The following is a 13,078-nucleotide window of genomic DNA, read 5'->3' as shown; positions in this document are numbered from 1 at the left end:
ATCAAACACAGTATTAGTATGGTGTTCCTAATTATTCTTTAGGTGAGTGTGTGTGTGTGTGTGTGTATATATATATATATATATATATATATATATATATATATATATATATACACACACACACACACACACACACACACACACACACACACACACACACACACACACACACACACACACACACACACACACTTATATATTCCATATCTTGTTATTCTAACAGTATTTAGATATGGCAAAACAGTTTTTGCTGCTTACATGTTGTCTTTTTGGGTAAAAATTACTATTGTCACATTCATTTGTCATGCAACAGATTAATTTTATATTCTCATCATCATCTCAAACACTAATTACTAATTAGCAAACAAATGAACTCATTGCCTTGGAAACAGATGGGAAAGCTGGGAAAATAATCAAGATGGAGAGAATTTTACACCAAACAAACACACGCAATGACACCAAGGTAAACACACAAACGCTCTCCTGGCTCCAGGAGTGCATTTACCTAAAACCCCTTTAAATGAAAGCGGCTCAGATATTCCAAACACACGCGATGGCTTCACTGGCACTGTTGAGCACCTTAAAACAGCAGCGGATGAAAATAGGACTGACACTCAGCGAAGTAAATTGCAGCGGATCAATTGAAAATGTCACCTTCACGGACAGATTGATTAAAGGCAAAGTGCTGAACGCTCCTTATCCCCCAGAACTGAGGCCATAAGTCTGGGATGCAAAGCAGTCTGGGAATGCAGCGATGTCTGATGAGGTGTAACTTGAAAATTACAGCACGCAGCCTATTCTCTTCCTGTAACTGCTGGAATACACCAACAGACATACTTATTTTGTGTCTTTTTGTGTGTGCTTAATACCGCCGTCTGAAAACGGTGCTGAGATGAATTAGCAAATTCTCTGTCATTTCTCATCACGGTACATTGTGTCAGCAAAGAAACCGAGGCACTTGAATATCCTATGAATTGGTTTCTAGTGAATGTTCATCGAGAAGGTTATTTGGCCTCAGTCACTTCAAATGATTTTTTCCTCAGAAAATGAGTACTCTTTCTCATGTGGCCTTTTACATACTCACAAGGGCTACAGGAAGTACTTCTGAGGTTTTATTATTATAAACTTGTATGCTTGTCGGAGTCTTCACTTAGCAGCTTACACAAATGCTGAAAAAATGAAACACGGATTGCTCAGTTGCTTTGTCAACATCTAAACTGAAAAGAGTACACACACACACACACACACACACACACACACACACACACACACACACACACACACACACACACACACACACACACACACACAATCTTGAGTACCTATAGAGTAGTATTGCATTCTTCATATCTCAGAAGAGTCTTTAGCTTTATCATATTAATAAAAGACAGATATGCTGTACCGATTCTCTCAGCCTGTACCGATATCCTGTACTTTACTTGTTGGGGCACATGACTAATAACTAATTGATTAAAGGGGCGGTGAAACACTCAGTTTCAGTCAATCTCATGTCAATCTTGATTACCTATAGAGTAGTATTGCATCCTTCATATCTCCGAAAAGTCTTTAGTTTTATTATATTTATAAAAGAAATGTGAGCTGTACCGAGTCTTTCCGGAAAAAAACGAACGCCTGGAGGCGTATCGTGTGGGCGGAGCTAAAGAATGACGAATGCGCACAAAGCGGTGACGTCCTCAAGCGTGGAGAAACCCATCGCTATCGATCTCAGTTAATAGATATATGATCCAGAATCAGATCCGGAGGCTGAATAAAATTGAACAGGAGAAACAGCAACAGCAGGACGTCCGTCTCTGTGGTATGTACTGTATTTAGTGACCTGTCAACATTTGTGTGTGTTTACTCGCAGTTTATGAGGACATGATTCGGTTTATGAACTATTGTATGTGACTAAACCTTAGCAGTAGCAAGCAAAACGGTTTTGCACGTCAGAGTAGTGTAACGTTATACATAGAACAACAATGGAGTCCGTTAGCGCATTTGAATGACGAAGCACGCTTTGTGAGAACGCTAGGTTTATGTTTGGGTGGTTTTACAATAAAAAAACTGACACCTATAGTGGTCAGCTAAACAAATGTATTTAAACACACACCATAGATCGCATGCTCCATTGATAAATTAACTAACGTTATACACGATCGTGTCGTTTACTGATGTTTACTTAGATAGCCAACAACAGACATTTGAAGCAGTTTAACTCACCGCCTGCTTCTAAAGCACGGCCGTGAAACTTTCTCGTCACCGCTCCATCAAAAACACACTTCTTTGGTAACTGTTGATTTTGTGAAGTCCTGACAGCAGTAACCGTGGGGATCCACTTTTGCGACGCGACTGAAGCGTGATGTTGTGACGCTTCCCGTCATTTCTGCGTTCAAATCGGTTCAAATGCAGCGCTGCCTTCCCGGAATGCTGTGCTGAAGCGTTGAAGTCTCTTGATGTCACCCATAGGAATAAAGTGGAGCCCGGCGCGACAAGTGTTGCACGGACGACTGCATCTGCACCTGAGAGAGTGTTTATGGCCGTGCATTTCCTCTCTCGCTCTAGTCACGCACGCACACCCTACCGGGAGAAGAGCCCGTACGGCCCATACAAGGACCTTCCGCTCTATTAACGTCAAGCCGAGCCATACTCGAAAAAAACTGTCTGAAACTTGTGAGAAACCGGAAGGAGTATTTTTGACACAGAAATACTCCATCAAACGTCCAACATTAATTTTTGAAACTTTGTCTATGTTTAGGATGGGAATCCAAGTCTTTAAGAGTGTAAAAAGCTCAGTATGCATGAAACAGCATTTCACCCCCCCCCCTTTAAGTAATATGTAATTGTGGTTATGGGTTTTGCATTCATTTTGAATTAGTTAATAGTCATGTGCCCCGACAAGTAAAGTCATAACATAATGATATCTTTATAAATCATTAGCTAATGATGAATTAAAGCAGAAAAATGGAAGTTAAAATGCATGGCGTTGACCCCTTGTGGTAATTAACACGTTAATTTAAATTATTAGTTAATATAATATGTTATTAAGGAATTAATACATTATGACACAATTAACTACTAACAATTTAATGATGACTTAATCTATTAATCATGTAGAATCTTCATTAATTGCTGATGCAGTAATCATTAATAAATTGGTTAGTTAACCATTAGTCATACATTAACTTATGATTATCTCTGCATTAGTTAAGCATGAATTATGCATATTAGTGCACCCGTATTGTAAAGTTTTTCCATAACTTCTTTTGTGTTCAACAGAACAAAGAAATTCACACAGGTTTGGAACAACTTGAGGGTGAGTAATTTACAAAATGTTCTTTTCTGGGTGAACAACCCCTTTAAGGACCAATCAGCATGTGCCATCTAGAGTTTCATGATGGAACTTTGTATTTTTTCACTGAAGAAAGTAAGCCATTTACTTCTGAAACAATACGAGGGCGAGTAAATAATGACCGGATTTTCATTTTCAGTCAATAATTCACAGCTAATGTATTTCTTTCTTGCCTTTTCTTACACTTTTATTTATAGAACGGGTGATGGGGAGAGAGATTTTGCAGTGTTTGCTCGGATGTTGAAATCCCTAACACCGGGGGCGACTCGATCCCTCACACTCTGACATGATTCCTCAGGCCATCGGCATATGTTTCGCCCGAATACAGCACTTTCCAAGCAGGTAGTACACTTTCTCTCTCTCCCCCGTCCCTTCCGCTCTCTCCGTCTCCAGCAGTCTTAAAGTCCTTGCTATCTTTCTCTGAAGGACAGGGCCATTTATAACGGCCACTGGATTTTGGCTGCTGTATTTGTCGGCCTCCTAACAGCTGCCAAGACCTGAACTGATACACTCCCGGCTCGCCTTGCCTTCTCAGTGGGTGCTGCAGTTTATGAGTCCCTGTAATGATTAGCGCATTATTAAAAATGATCGTCGGGTTCACAGATCAGCTGGAAAGGGCTCATAAAAAACTATTTTTAAAAGCTGGGATCCTATTTTGAGATTTGAAAGATGTCGGCACGCTACGCGTCATTAATCTAAGAGTGAGCGATGGAAGAGGAGCTGCGGAAAACATTTGAAGGTTCCAAGGTCTTTCATTTTAGAAGTACAAGCGCATTCTGTCTTAGGACTTAAACTGCATATTACTCCCGTGTCATTTTCATTTGCATCTCGCATAGGACAGAAATAAGATCCTTGATGATATTTTTTTTGGAAGCGGATACAGAATCTAAAGAAACTCAAAAGTATACAGATAGCAATGAGCCTCAGAAACCACCAAAAAAATGATACCTTGAACCCAAACACTGAGGAAGGCGCTATCATAAATCAAGTCCTGAGCGGGGTACATTGGAGGTAAACAAGACCATTCAAAACTACACAATGCAACATGTTTAGTGAGTAAAGAGTCATTTATCTGTGAGATAAGAGCCTCAACCAGACCTCTCTGTGTATGAGAAGATTAATCTTCTTTACTCTGCATGGTTTACCCTGTTGCAACAAATTAAACAGATACTAACAGGTAGGCCCACTTGCGACCTGAGCTATATAAAAGAACTGGAATCGAGAGATACGGAGAGAGAGAGAGAGAGAGAGAGAGAGAGAGAGAGAGAGAGAGAGAGAGAGAGAGAGAGAGAGAGAGAGAGAGAGAGAGAGAGAGAGAGAGAGAGAGAGAGAGAGAGAGAGAGAGAGAGAGAGAGAGAGAGATCTACTTCTGCTTCAAATAGAAGAGAGATGGTGGTAAAAAAATCAACCGATAGAAGATTTTCATTGGCCTTGGTTACTTGGTTATTTTTTTCAAAAAGTCTGTATTTTAAAAAAAAACTAAAAAAGTTGCTAGCTATGATTTTGGAAAAAAAGATACAAGGTACATTATTGTATACTTAAAAAGTTCACCCAAAAATGAACATTCTGTCATCATTTGCTCACCCTCAGTTGTTCCAAACCTATATGCATTAATCTCTTTTGTTGAACATAAAAGAAGATATTATGGAAGAATGGCGGTAACCAAGCATTTGAGGGCCCCATTAACTTTGATGGTATTTTTTCCCATTCTACGTAAGGGGGGGGGGGGGGGGTGAGGATGCATTACTACCTATAGAGTAGTAATGCATCCTTCATATCTCCGAAAAGTCTTTAGTTTTATTATATTTATAAAAGAAAGATAGGCTGTACCGAGTCTTTCCGGAAAAAAAACGAGCGGCTGGAGGCGTATCGTGAGGGCGTAGCTAAAGAATGACGAGCGCGCAGCTACTGTAAGAGAGCGTCTGAAAGCTGCGACATCCTTAAGCTTGGAAAAGAAAACGTTACCTTAAAAAAACCATAGCTATCAATCAGATTCAACTAATACATATATGATCCAGAATCAGATCCGGAGGCTGAAATTAATTGAACAGGAGAAGCAGCAACAGCAGGACGTCCGTCTCTGTGGTATGTACTGTATTTAGTCGCCTGTCAACATTTGCGTTTATTTACTCGTGGTATATGATGACATTCGGTTTATGGACTATTGTATGCGACTAAACCTTAGCAGTAGCAAGCAAAACGGTTTTGCACGTCAGACTAGTGTAACGTTATACATAGAACAACAATGGAGTCCGTTAGCGCATTTGAATGACGAAGCACGCTTTGTGAGAACGCTAGGTTTATGTTTGGGTGGTTTTACAATAAACAAACTGACACCTATAGTGGTCAGCTAAACAAATGTATTTAAACACACACCATAGATCGCATGCTCCATTGATAAATTAACTAAACACGATCGTGTCGTTTACTGATGTTTACTCACGCGACGATAGCCAACAACATAGACATTTGAAGCATCTTTACTCACCGCCTGTTTCCCAAAGCACGACCGTGAACCTTTATCGCTGGGACCGCTCCGTCAAAAACACTTCTTGTTGTTTTCGTGAAGTCCTGACAGCAGTGACCGTGGAGATCCACTTTTGCAAAGCGACTGAAGCGTGATGTTGTGACGCTTCCCGTCATTTCTGCGTTCAAATCGGTTCAAATGCAGCGCTGCCCTCCCGGAATGCTGTGCTGAAGCGTTGAAGTCGCTTGATGTCACCCATAGGAATAAAGTGGAGCGGGGCGCATGACTATAACTACATAAGTGTTCACGGACGACTGGATCTGCAGCTGAGCGAGTGTTTATGGCCGTGCATTTCCTCTCTCGCTCTAGTCATGCGCGCGCACACCCTACCGGGAGAAGAGCCCGTACGGCCCATACAAGGACCTTCTGCTTTATTAACGTCAAGCCGACCCATACTCGAAAAAAACTCTCCGAAACTTGTGAAACCGGAAGAAGTATTTTTGACACAGAAATACTCCATCAAACGTCCAACATTAGTTTTTGAAACTTTTTCCATGTTTATGATAGGAATCAGTCTTTAACAGTGACTACGTTTACATGGACAGCAGTAATCTAATTATTGACCTTATTCTAAATAAGACAATATTCTGATTAAGGTGTTTACATGAGTTGCTTTTAGAGTACTCTGTTCATGTTCCCATTTTACATGTGATAGAACATAGATCGATTATGGCACGTCATTACGACCCCATGCCACACTACGTTCTCCAACATCCAATCATAGCGCGACTTTGGCAGGTGTGTTAATTTTATGGGCTCAGGAAACCCGCTGTAACTTCTCCTGCGGGTGTCGCTGTTGGACAGTGTTACTTTACATTAAGAAGTATAACAAAACATGCGTTTTAATAATGTTTTATATCTACATTTACGTTGGTTTATTTTTGTAATATTATGTATTGTCTCTTTCTGTTTTTTTGAAGAGACACTGCCCCTCTTTCCTCCTTATCGACAGCCTACATTTATAATAATAGCTTTGATTAATGATGAAAAAGGTTTAAAAATCATGACTGTTTGGATTGTTTTTCCTGCCGTCGAGCCACAGGCGTTCACTGAATGACCCATCTGGTTTGCGATTACAGATACAAACTTATTGTATTTTACTTTTACAATGAGCATAATAATTACAACAAAAATAAAAATATAGAGAGAGGACGCAGTGTTCAGAATGAACAGTCAAGCGAAACACACACCGCCCATAGCAACGCGTTATGGCAACGACATTTCAGACCTACAGATACGTAAAAGATAAACGGGACTGTAACGCCATTTGTTACTGTTTTGTAGACGTTGTTATATTAAGTATAATTCCAATTATGTTTTATTGGCCACAATATTATTGATGATTGTTGAAAGGGGCACTTTTGATTAATTTTCAAAAACTGCAGAGGCTCGAACCCCCAAAGCCTCCCCTCTGCACTTCCCTGTTGTGTGTAACGTTGTGTGTCCTGTCACAAAATGCGGTGAAATCTCCGACATGACATTAATAGTTAGATTAAGGTGTGTACATGTCTCCGATAATGCGACTAAAATAGGCATACTCCACATGTCTTAATCTGATTTATGTGTAGTTAGATTATGACTTTAATCAGATTAAGGTAATTAGAAATCGCTGTCTACATGGTAGCCTCTTAATCAGAGTATTGTCTTAATCAGATTAATATCGGAGTATTGTTGTCCATGTAAACGTAGTCAGTGTAAAAAGCTCAGTATGCATGAAACAGCATTTCACCCCCCCTTTAATTTGTTTTCTATAGTCATAAGACACTATTGAAAGAACAAAAAAACATACATAAAAATACTCAAACAAGTGTTAAAACAATAAATGTTAGATATTTTAAAGGGGACACGTACTGAGAAATCAAATTTTCCTTGAGATTTTGGTAAATAAGGTCATAGTTTCAGAACTGAAAACTTCCTTGTTAAACTTCCCAAATAACCATTCTGAAATGTGCCTAACAGATATTAAAATACCACCTCTGCAGAAGATCAACGTCTGCTTCATGATTACAACGTTGGCCCCGCCCACTGGCGTGTTAGTTAGATGACGAGGAGAGAAGAGGATCAGGATACAGTACTACAAATAACATTATCTTCCAAAGGATCCTAATGCTAGGAATGTAATTATTTTCAAAAATGTTAAATTGAGCATTATTTTTTTTCATTCGGTACATTTCACTGTGGATACTTTGTTAAATCAGTCGCAATTTCGGTGCAGCCTTTACAAACAGAATTTCACGATATGAACTTGACAGTAATGCCACAACATTTAAGTAACTGTGCTAATTCTAATGCCTGATCTGTGACTAGTGATTTCTGCTATGTAATCATTCATACCCATGTGTGCATATTTAAAAATTATAGTCGAGGAGGAAGGGACGTAGGAAGAAAGAACGATGTCAAAGCGACAAAAGGATAATAAATATAGAGGACAAGAGTTCAGCAGGGGACAGAGGAAGAGGACACACAGGGAGAACAGAGAACAGAAGCTTTGTGAGAGAGAATTAATATCAGCGTGTCTTGCACAGAATATTTTTAGAGGCAGAGAGCGCAAGCAAGCATCCATCAGTTGGACCCAGTGGCCGTACAGACGCCGAATCGGAGCTCTGAGGGGAGGGCGGGACGGGGGCGAAGAGGGGAGTGGTTTGAACCATCACCAGAGCCATGTGCTCGTGCCAAGACGAATCTAATCTCATCTCCAGGCGTAAATCTAGTCAGCTTTGTTTTCCCCACTGGCGGGAAAAGCCGGGACTGAGAGACAGGGCAGATAAATCAGATTGGAGTCAGGCTTTCCGGGCCGGAGAGGAAGGTGGGACGGGAGTGGAATTGCTACACGGACCCCTGCCTTTAATGACATACACTGGGACTGCAGAGAAGTGTAAATCTGGTCCCTTTCTCCTCCTCCTTCCTGGTGCAAAGTCACCTCTCGCTCCTAAAGCAAACTGAACATCAACGTCGACTAATGTGGAATCACAGTCAGCTGTGATAATTGCAGTTCTAAGCGTTCTCATTGTTCTAATTCTAGAACTCCAGATGGAGTTGAGTGTCGCTTCTTCTCAACCCAATTTATGTCAGTGGTTCTTTGGAAGAAATAAAACCCAAAGGAAAGACAAATCACAAATGACATCTCTTTAATATCTCATCTGTTTCTCCTAGAGAGGGTCTTATCGTGAGGAATCAAATCGTCCTTGATCTGTCGGGATGAAAAAAAAAAAAACTCATCTGAATATGAAAACTTTTTTTTCTCAGAATTCAAAACCTTATTGAAATGGAGCACAAATGACATATTTTCAACTGCTGCATCTTATTAAAATCAGACAGACATCACATTTGAATATAGGAACCAAGGGGCATGGGCTGAATTCACATGCTTCCCTACTATATAGTAGGCAACAAACAGTATGTGAAAAGAGTAGTATTTAAAACCACAGTAGATAAAGTATCTGGTTGACCTAATGTGTTCAGAACAGAAGTGTTCTAAAGTGCACATATGATAGACACTTAACTATCCCATGGGAAAGGATTTGTGATAGGCAGTGAAGTGACACAACTGACACTGGTAGGTCAACATGACAATGACAACATGTGAATTTAGTACGTACAGATCCCATTCATACTACTCACATTCACTCTAAATCCTGTAGAACATTCTGTTAAAAGTTATACTATGTATCTTTTCCGTCCGCTAGAAGGCGCCTATTCGAAACAAAGGTGTAGTTTGATGACGTCAAGTTTGAGCTCTGAATCTTGAGACATGTGGCCTTCACCTCACAGCTGGTGAAAAAGAATCAGGATAGGACTCATGTTAAGAAATCATGTTCATGGATGCGGTTATTAACGTTACTGTATGAAGCAGAGCAGGGACTTTTATTATGACGGGACACAGTCGCCGGCGCCGTTTACGCTTTTCCGGTCATGAGTATGAGGTAACGCAGCTCTGTTTATCATATTAGATACATTTAAGTGTGTTTAAAATGATGTTATGATGTTACTCTGTGCGTTCGCTCAGCGGCTGCTGTGACACTCTTTCACACTGCTAAGAGTAAAGCGTTTCCGACAAATAAAACCGGAAACCGAGGGTAACGCAGATATGACCCAATTGACAGGCGACTCTCTCAGACGTCCCGGCTCCTTGGTTAAAATAGCAATTTTCTCACAGTTTACAAATAGTTGGAAAAATTTGAGATATTGTAAGAACTCAACGGAACAAAATATATAACACTGGCCTTGTGACGTTGCAGTTCTTGTCCGGCTTTACAAATTGGGCGATTTTTTTGGGATTGTGAAACTGTACGGTTAAAAGAGATTGTGGAAAATGGCCATGTCATTATGAGTGGTTTTATGCTGTAAGTGGACCTCTGGGAATATTTAAGTAATACAAAAATTCTAAAGTCTAAGTTTAAGTTTAAGTCTCCTGCTTCTTAGATTTTTCTGCTGAGGAAATACACCACATTAATTTCGCTGAAATTTTATGAAAGATCTCAATGACGCTACAGACTCGACTGTAAAATCTGTCAGAAATCTTTAAGAGCTATGCCATCCAATTTTATTTTATCATGTCAACCATTTCTTTATTTCTTAAAGGAACGTGCCGACTTTTAGGCACTTCAGCTTATTCACCATATTTAGATAAGTCCACTCATACACTGTAAAAATTTTTTGTTGATTTTTGTTGGTTTAACTTAAAAAAGTAAGTAACCTGGTTGCCTTAAAATTATGTGTTTATTGAACTTAAAAATTTGAGTTGATACAATGAAGGAAATTTGTTCAATAAATAGAAACTCAAAATATTTTGGTATCTGAACCACATAAAAAATGTGATAAATCATGAAAATAGCACTATTTGGCATGTTTCAGTGCGTCATCAGAAATAAAACACACACAATTACCCAATATGCTTACAAAATCTTTTAATAAAGGTTGTCGAATCTCCCAAAATGTTCATTGTATTAACTAATTTCAATGAACTCAAAATTTTAAGGTAACCAGGTAACTTTTTTTCTAAATAATTTTTTACAGTGTACCATTCTCATCTCTGTGCGTGCCATAACTCTGTTTGACGCACCCACCGCTAGCCTAACTTAGCACAAAGACTGAAGGTAAGGGGCTCTAGCTAGCCTACTACTCAATAAGTAACAAAATAACGCCAACATTTTCCTATTTACATGTTGTGATGTGTATTGTTGCATTGTGTACTAAGACAAACTAAAAATATTTTTCTAGACTGATATGGCTAGGAACCATTCTCTCATTCCTGTGTAACAATCGAGTAACTTATATCGCAAAGTTTTGAGCTAATCTATAATGGTAACCTGGCTAATGATAACCTAATAATAGTGCAGAACCAGTATGTTCAGGTCTACAAATCTGTAATGTTGAAAATGTTATCAGTACCCACTGGTTTATAATGCCAAATTGGCAGAAAAAGAAAAAAAAACGGGCTCTGTGTGTCTTGGGGCCAAACATTATAAAAGACACAACTCCACGCTCAAGATTTAATCAAAGCTCTTGGGTCACATGTGTGTCAATAATTCAATCTCACAAGGAAGACTGCAGCAAATCTTTTTAATTGAAAAGACCTGGCTGCATTGATCTGTCAGAACATGCCCAGAGAGGGTGATGTGCGGTTCAAACACAGATCAGGGGAGCTACAGTGGTGTTTAGCTCATGGGTATACTTGATTGTTCCATTGAAACCTTAGGTGGAAAATCTATCTTGCAATAAACTTAAACAACATGACGCTGGTGCCAAACAGAGAGCTACTTTCAGACACTAACCCAAGGGTTTGAGACACATTTGAGCCCCCAAAAATGTTCCAGGCTGTTTAGTAGCAGCTTCTTTGCTTTACTTCAAAACTGGATCCCACATTTATATACCATGTAGCCATTTTTGAGCTTTTTTGATAGGCCAAAAGCAACGGTTTTTGGTGCATCTCTAATCTTGGATCCTTATTGCGTAATTCCATATTATAATTCCTGCATGAGTTTGCTAGAACACTTCTGTAGGATGAAATATTCATGCATGCGCAGATACACAGTTGACCTGAATGCCTAGGGATGTTCCACCTCTAGATGGAACATAACTAGGAACATCTCTAGATTAGTGATACACTACTCATTTTGAGGAACATTATGAGATGTCGCGACTGTAATTCCCCACCATTAGCATTAACAAGTGTATATCCTACTTTCAGTAAATAACCAAAGGGTTTGAGACACATTTGAGCCCTCCGAGTTGTTCCCGACCGTTTAGTAGCAGCTTCTTTGCCTTTATAGATCAAAACTGGATCCCAAAATGATAGACCATGTAGATGTTTTTTTTAAACTAGATGTTAGGCCAAAAGCAAAGATTTTTGGTGCATCTCTAATCTTGGATCCTTATTCCTAATTCCATTTTATAATTCCTGCATGAGTTTGCCAGAATGCTTCTGTAGGATGAAATATTCATGCATGCACAGATACACAGTTGACCTGAATGCCTAGGGATGTTCCACCTCTAGATGGAATGAGAGGCACTGAATCTAATGGCGAAGCTATGTTGCGGCTCTGGAGAACAGATGTTTGGCTGATGTCAGGATGATATACTTGACCTCGCGCTTTCATCCAGAGTAGAGGAAAAATTCAGAGAGAGATCACTCCATACAAAGGACAGCCTGAGAGCCGACTGGGACTGAATAGGCGGAACTGGCACATGTGAGAACTGCACCTCTCATATAAAGTGAGTGAAGTTTCTCACCTTTTGTATGCTTTGTTTGTGACTTGTTGAAGAAGGTGAGGAAATATTGATATGGCAGAGGAGGACAAATTTTCTGAAATGGCAAAGATGAATAGGAATTTTCATTCAATTTTTTTCATTTAGAAGTGTGTGTGTGTGTGTGGGGGGGGGGTAATAGGGCATGAAGTGGCAAGCAGAACAAACTAGAGGTAGAATCTTTAGTGCTTGAGACTGTACAAATATTGTTTACTCTTTCCCAGGATTGCAACATTTGAGTCGATGTCTGTAAACCTAAAGGAAAAAGTCTGTCATCATTTATTTCAAGTTAAAGTTCAAGTTGTTCCAACCCTGCATGAATTTCTTTCTTCTGCTAAACACACAATAAATTTAAAAGAAAATGGGTAACCAAACAGTTGATGGACCCCATTAACTTCCATAATATGAAAACAAATAATAAGTCAACTCTTTGGTTACTGACATTCTGTACCTTC

The 13,078-nt window shown here is 39.5% G+C and overlaps 1 protein-coding gene across 1 annotated transcript in view; it reads right to left on the bottom strand.

Annotated features, from left to right (window-relative positions):
* lrrc4ca (leucine rich repeat containing 4C, genome duplicate a) overlaps positions 1-13,078 on the bottom strand; it is a 296,895-nt gene that overhangs the window by 202,749 nt on the left and 81,068 nt on the right. The gene's annotated exons all lie outside the window — the stretch shown is intronic.

The sequence above is a fragment of the Pseudorasbora parva genome, chromosome 25 (genome assembly GCF_024679245.1).
Source record: "Pseudorasbora parva isolate DD20220531a chromosome 25, ASM2467924v1, whole genome shotgun sequence".
Classification (NCBI taxonomy): domain Eukaryota; kingdom Metazoa; phylum Chordata; class Actinopteri; order Cypriniformes; family Gobionidae; genus Pseudorasbora; species Pseudorasbora parva.
The sequence above is the reverse complement of the archived record's forward strand: the minus strand, read 5'-3'. Positions and strand labels throughout refer to the sequence as shown.